Here is a 6,518-nt window from a genome sequence, read left to right as displayed (position 1 = left end):
TAGTTTATTCTTTACTTAACCCACAACTAGTGTACCCAAAACCGCGAGCTGGCCTAGTGGTTAGCGTGTCCGCCTCTCGACCGGGAGCTAATGAGTTCTACTCGCAGTTGGGTCATACCAAAGACCATCGTAAAAATGGTACACTGCAAAAATTTGAATTTGAGGAGAAAATTACTTCATACTAGTGAAATTATCTTTCTGGATGGACAGATATTTTTACTTGGTAAGACATCTTGGAATAAATTGGTTGCAATCTAGAACTAGGTTTAATAATCTCAGAATTGGTGTCTTGTATTCTTCTAATAGGAAATGCTAGATCGTTTCAACTATATTCAAGATATTTTCACTTGCTACGATATTTTTTGCAGTGTAGTTACTACCGTCTGGCAAGGCACACTGCAATACAGATGCGACTGGAGAAGTCAAACTCTCACGGTTAACAGAGGACTAGCCCCCCACTGTAACCCTAGCTGTATAGGCAAGAGGCAGAAGGCTATCGAAACGGAGATCAGCGCCGCACCCATGCGCCTTAGAGTTGGTTAGTACTGGGACAGGAGACTGCCTGGGAAGACCAGATTCTGGTGTGAGAGGAACTCACACCAGAATCTGAGTTTTTGACTTTAGTCTACCTACCGTACACTGTGAGTAGTGAATACAGCAGCTATTTGGCAACAGCTTATTCATGCATTATTTCTTTAATTATTTGTTCCCATGTTGTTACCTTATATTAAGACAAGAAGCCTTTATTTATCACATGTACACTCAAGCACAGACTTAAGCACAGTGAAATGTCTCTTCTGCATTTAACCCATCTGAAGCAGTGAATACACACACACACACACACACACACACACACACACACACAAGTGAGCAATGAGCACACACACATACCCAGAGCAGTGGGCAGCTATGCTACAGAGCCCGGACTGCAGTTGGGAGTTAGGTGTCTTGCTCAAGGTCACTTCAGCCCAACCTTCAGGCCATGGCTGCCCTGTGTTAACCTAACCACATGTCTTTGGACTTTTAGTAGGTGTTACCTGCTCCTCATTGATAACTACTGTTTCAGGAAATGTGCAGGGTATTTAGTCATTAATAAAATGATTGTAACATTGTCAATCCTCAATCTCACTCTTAATTCATTATCTAAACACAAGGCATACCTTATAGATGATTGCTTCTAAGGATACATGTGTTCAGTATACAGATCTATTTTACAGTATATCACTCCAAAGCCATCACTTGTCAGTTAAACTAAAAGGAAACAGTGAAACATGAAGACAATGTGAATATAAAGACCTCAGTCATATTAAAAGATATGAATATTAATATTAGGGTTGGGGGTAGTACAGTTTGTTTCTTATGTATCTTATCAGATGATTGAAATACGACCAGATCACCCTGGTTTGCTTGAAATCAAGTTCTCATTCTTTCAATATTTACAGTGCCTTGAAAAAGTATTCAAACCCCTTGAACTTTTTCACATTTTTCCACCTTACAACCACGAACTTAAAAGTTTTTTATTGAGATTTTATGTGATAGACCAACACAGAGTAGCACATAATTGTGAAGTGAAATGAAAATGATAAATGGTCTTCAAAATATTAAACAAATAAAAATCTGAAAAAATGTGCATTAGTATTCAGCCCCCCTGCGTCAATACTTTGTAAAGCCACTTTTTGCTGCAATTACAGCTGCAGGTCTTTTGTGGTATGTCTCTACCAGCTTTGCACATCTAGACACTGAAATTTTTGCCCATTCTTCTTTGCAAAATAGCTCAAGCTCAGACAGATTGGATGGAGAGCGTCTGGGAACAGCAATTTTCAAGTCTTGCCACAGATGCTCAATGGGATTTAGGGCTGGACTTTGACTGGGCCATTTTAACACATGAATATTCTTTGATCTAAACCAGGGGTGTCAAACCTGATCCATAAAGGGCCGTGTGGCTGCAGGTTTTCATTCCAGCCATGCAGCAGCACCCTGATTTGGCTTATTCAATCAACTGACACACCCACCCTTTAATCAAGGGTGGGTGTGGCTGCAAGTATTTGACTGTGTGAAGACAGTTCAGTTGATTGAATGAGCCAAGTCAGGTGTGCTGCTGCATGGCTGGAATGAAAACCTGCAGCCACAAGGCCCTTTATGGATCAGGTTTGACACCCCTGATCTAAACCATTCCATTGTAGCTCTGGCTGTATGTTTAGGGTCATTGTCTTGCTGGAAGGTGAATCTCCTTCCCAGTCTCAAGTCTTTTGCAGCCTCCAACAGGTTTTCTTCCAGGATTGCCCTGTATTTAGCTCCATCCATCTTCCCATCAACTCTGACCAGCTTCCCTGTCCCTGCTAAAGAAAAGCATCCCCATAGCATGATGCTGCCACCACCATGTTTCACAGTGGGGACGGTGTGTGCAGGGCCGCGCTAACCCTTGCCGAGGCCCTGGGCAGACACCCCCCCCAAGGCCCCACCCCCACCTGTTGTCAACTGCGCTCAGCAAATTCACCCCCTCAGACGTGCCTGTCTAACTAGACACAGAAACTTAAATAACGACAGTGGCACAATTAGAAATACTATTGAACGATAAAACTTTATATCCATCAACACCTATTTAATCGAGAAAAAGCAAAATGGTGATATAGGCAATTGCATGGTGAAAAAAATCCATCAGACATCACGGTTAACAAGTCTGGTTAACTAAAGTTTAGCCTCAAGAAGCCTTTGAATGAGTGAGTCAATGAACAACATGTCAAGAACATAACCTAGGCCTACAACAGTTTCTTTAGTATTCAGAACAAGAACATTCATTTGGTATATAAATGTTCGTTTTCATTTTGGAATTCAGGCTACTTTTAACTTGTGAAAACAAAGAGCGATAAAGAAAGAAAAATATCTTGCTTCTCAGAAATAAATCTCAATGTTAGGCTATGTGAAACATTTCATCCTTTCACACACATGTCCCAAACAGCAGTGGCACACAGCTTTGCGCATTCAGTCTGACAGCCATGGGTCAACTTACAAGGGCACTTTCCTACTTTTCTGGAAAGCGAAGTCATTAATTAAATCATTGAACTCAAGTTGGCGTAGCGTGTGAAGACATGGTGGACAGTGATCATATTGACAATGACGGGTGATTTATGCGACGGGACAAGGTGGGCTTCTTTACGGATGGCGAAATGCATCAAAAATGTTATCAATATGATCAAAACTTCTGAAAATATTGTTTCATATTTTCTGATCTCGCTACCTCCGAGGCCCCCTAGTGGCCGAGGCCCTGGGCAGCTGCCCATGAAGCCCATTAGGATAACGCGTCCTTGGGTGTGTGCAGGGTGATGAGCAGTGTTAGTTTTCCGCTCCACATAGCGCTTTGCATTTAGGCCAAAAAGTTCAACTTTGGTCTCATCTGACCAAAGCACCTTCTTCCACATGTCTGCTGTGTCCCCTACATGGCTTCTGGCAAACTGCAAATGGGACTTCTTATGCCTGTCTTTCAACAATGGCTTTCTTCTTGCCACTCTTCCAAAAAGGCCAGATTTGTGGAGTGTGCGACTTATAGTTGTCCTGTGCACAGATTCTCCCACCTGAGCTGTGGATTTCTGCAGCTCCTCCAGAGTGATCATGGGCCTCTTGGCTGCTTCTCTGACCAGTGCTCTCCTTGCTCGCTCTGTCAGTTTAGGTGGACGGCCATGTCTTGGTAGGTTTGCAGTTGTGCCATACTTTTTCCATTTTTGAATGATGGATTGAACAGTGCTTCTTGAGATGTTCAGAGCTTCGGATATTTTTTTTTATAACCTAACCCTGCTTTAAACTTCTCCAGAACTTTATCCCCGACCTGTCTGGTGAGTTCTTTGGTCTTCATGATGCTGTTTGTTCTTCAGTGTTCTCTAACAAACCACTGAGGCCTTCACAGAACAAGTGTATTTATGCAGAGAGTAAATTACACACAGTAGGATTCTATTAACTAATTAGATGACTTCTGAAGGCAATTGATTGCACTGGATTGTATTTAGAGATATCAGAGTACAGGGGGCTGAATACTAATACACACCACATTTTTCAGATGTTTATTTGTTTAAAATTTAAGACCATTTATCATTTTCGTTTCACTTCACAATTATGTGCTACTCTGTGTTGGTCTATCACATAAAATCTCAATAAAAAACTTTTAAGTTCGTGGTTGTAAGGTGGAAAAATGTGAAGTTCAAGGGGTATGAATACTTTTTCAAGGCACTGTAGCTTTAGACCTGTCCACTATACATTATTTAATAAAATAATAGTCCATTCATCCATTATCTGTAACTGCTTATCCTGTACAGGGTTGCAGGCAAGCTGGAGTCTATCCCAGCTGACTATGGGCGAGAGGCAGGGTACAGCCTGGACAAGTCACCAGGTCATCACAGGCCTGACGCATAGACACAAACAACCATTCACACTCACATTCACACCTACGGTCAATTTAGAGCCACCAGTTAACCTAACCTGCATGTCTTTGGACTGTGGGGGAAACCAGAGCACCCACACAAACATGGGGAGAACATGCAAACTTGAACCCAGAACCTTCTTGCTGCAAGGCGACAGTGCTAACCACTACATCACTGTACTGCCCCTAAAATCATAGTATCTTAAATTAAAAAAAAAAAAAAACCCTGTCACATACGGAATGAAAGAGAATACAGAAGAGGCATTTGATAAGTTCTCTTAGCAGCTCAGAATGATACAGGTCTGATAGAAAAGAAAGACAGACCAGATAAAAAGAGATTGCCTCATGCTACATCAGTTTCATGTGGTATAGTTCTCAAGTTAACAACCTTACTGAAGAAGTGTGTAAAATGAAAATGACCTGCACTTTGCCTGAACTGACCTATGTTGAATGTGAATTCATTTGACTAATGTTCTTCTAAACAAATTCAAGGCTTGAAAACCATTGAGGACACACAGTTACTGAAAACGAAACCATTTATAGGACAATAACAACATTCGCAATGATGTTTTCTCTTGGTACCACAGCAATAATGAATATTTTAGTGAAATAACATTGTTTTGTTCCAAGAGTTAAGTTAAAAGATGAGAGTTAAAAGATGGCATAATTATGGGGGGGAATAGAACTCCTGATTTTTTTATTAATTAAATTTATTTATTTTGCACAGGATTCTACTCACTGCTTATGGGGGTGACAAGATGTTCATAAATTATGCAAAAAGAGAGCACTGTTCTTAGATTTTCAGCAGAAGTATATTCACGAATATGTTTCATGGTCCAGACGGACCTTTGAGGCCAAAAGGGCATCTCGTTTCATTGCCCACACACACATTTGGCTAATCGTCCTTACTAATGTGCCAGTAGTATAACCAATTCCTCATTCACTCAAAGCAACAGCATAATGATTAATCCACAGTGATTATTTGAGAATAAATTAGGTGGATGGAGGGAGAGGTGATAATTGCTGCCTACTGTCCTCTAGTGGCTATGTGTGGTGTAGAAATATCAAGAAAGATTAAGAATAGAAGAGGAAAGAATAAGGAAAGACATTATAAGGATAACAACTAGCTAGTAAGATTATCGTATCATGGTGGAAATCCTGAGTGATTTTAAAATAAAGGTTAGTCAGATGTTAATAGGTCAGTGATAAGTTCAGGTGGGAAGCAAGCACTTGAGATGTTACCCTCTATATTCGGATTTCCAAGGCTGCTGTATGTACTGTATGTAATAGCCATCACTAGCTGCACAATAAATATTTTAGAGATGAACAATGCATTATATCATGGAAGGAAGCCAAGAAACCTTTGTCACATGTACACTCAAGCACGGACTTAAGCACACAGTAAAATTCCTCCTCTGCATTTAACCCATTTGAAGCAGTGAACACACACACATGCACACACATACCCAGAGCAGTGGGAAGCTATGCTACAGCACCCAGGGAGCAGTTGGGAGTTAGACGCCTTGCTCAAGGGCACTTCAGCCCAATCTCAGGCCATGGCTGCCCCGTGTTAACCTAACCTGCATGTCTTTGGACTGTAGGGGAAACCGGAGCACCCGGAGGAAACCCACACAGACACAGGGAGAACATGCAAACTCCACACAGAAAGGCCCCCGTCAGCCATTGGGCTCAAACCCAGAACCTTCTTGCTGTGAGGCAACAGTGCTAACCACTACACCACCGTGCCATCCAGGTTTCATCAATTGCATAATATGGGGCAAACTATCACAAACACTTAGGTCATCTATCTTTTTGTTTAATTTGATTGGAAATTGTGTATTTAGTCTGTCTTTTAGTTTCTTCCCCAAAGAACATACGGTATGATAGAGTAAATAATTCACCTCATTTACATTCATTACACCTGAAACTGTGTACTACAGATGAACAAAAACTACTGATGTGTCACAGAAGCAAGTTAAAGAAATAGCCTCAATGAGGCTGTAGCTCATACCGGCCAAGACGCCCATAAAATCGTAAATATGACAGGTGGCGCCACCATCTTTTATGCACACCCACCTGAGGAACATTGTATGTGAGTTTGATTGAA

This window comes from Neoarius graeffei, chromosome 4 (genome assembly GCF_027579695.1).
Source record: "Neoarius graeffei isolate fNeoGra1 chromosome 4, fNeoGra1.pri, whole genome shotgun sequence".
Classification (NCBI taxonomy): Eukaryota; Metazoa; Chordata; class Actinopteri; order Siluriformes; family Ariidae; genus Neoarius; species Neoarius graeffei.
Note: the sequence above shows the minus strand (reverse complement) of the source record.